Source organism: Cicer arietinum, chromosome 2 (assembly GCF_000331145.2).
Source record: "Cicer arietinum cultivar CDC Frontier isolate Library 1 chromosome 2, Cicar.CDCFrontier_v2.0, whole genome shotgun sequence".
In the NCBI taxonomy this organism is placed as follows: Eukaryota; Viridiplantae; Streptophyta; class Magnoliopsida; order Fabales; family Fabaceae; genus Cicer; species Cicer arietinum.
The window spans coordinates 10,053,122-10,053,374 of NC_021161.2; positions in this window are offsets into that span (position 1 = coordinate 10,053,122).

Here is a 253-nt window from a genome sequence, read left to right on the forward strand (position 1 = left end):
GGGGGCCTGGGAGGAACATCAGGCGGGATGCACTGAATACGACCAAATTGTCGAAGACATCGCTCCGGCAAATATGGGACTGAGACTCCACCACATCGAAGATAACCAGAGAACATCGAAATATCTTCAAACGGATGATTAGCTCGATCATCATCATATGGTGTAAACAGTACATCCTCAAGCAACAAAGCATCAAGTCTCTGTCGATAGGTCACTAATCCACCTTCAACAGCATGTTTTGCAATCCACCTAC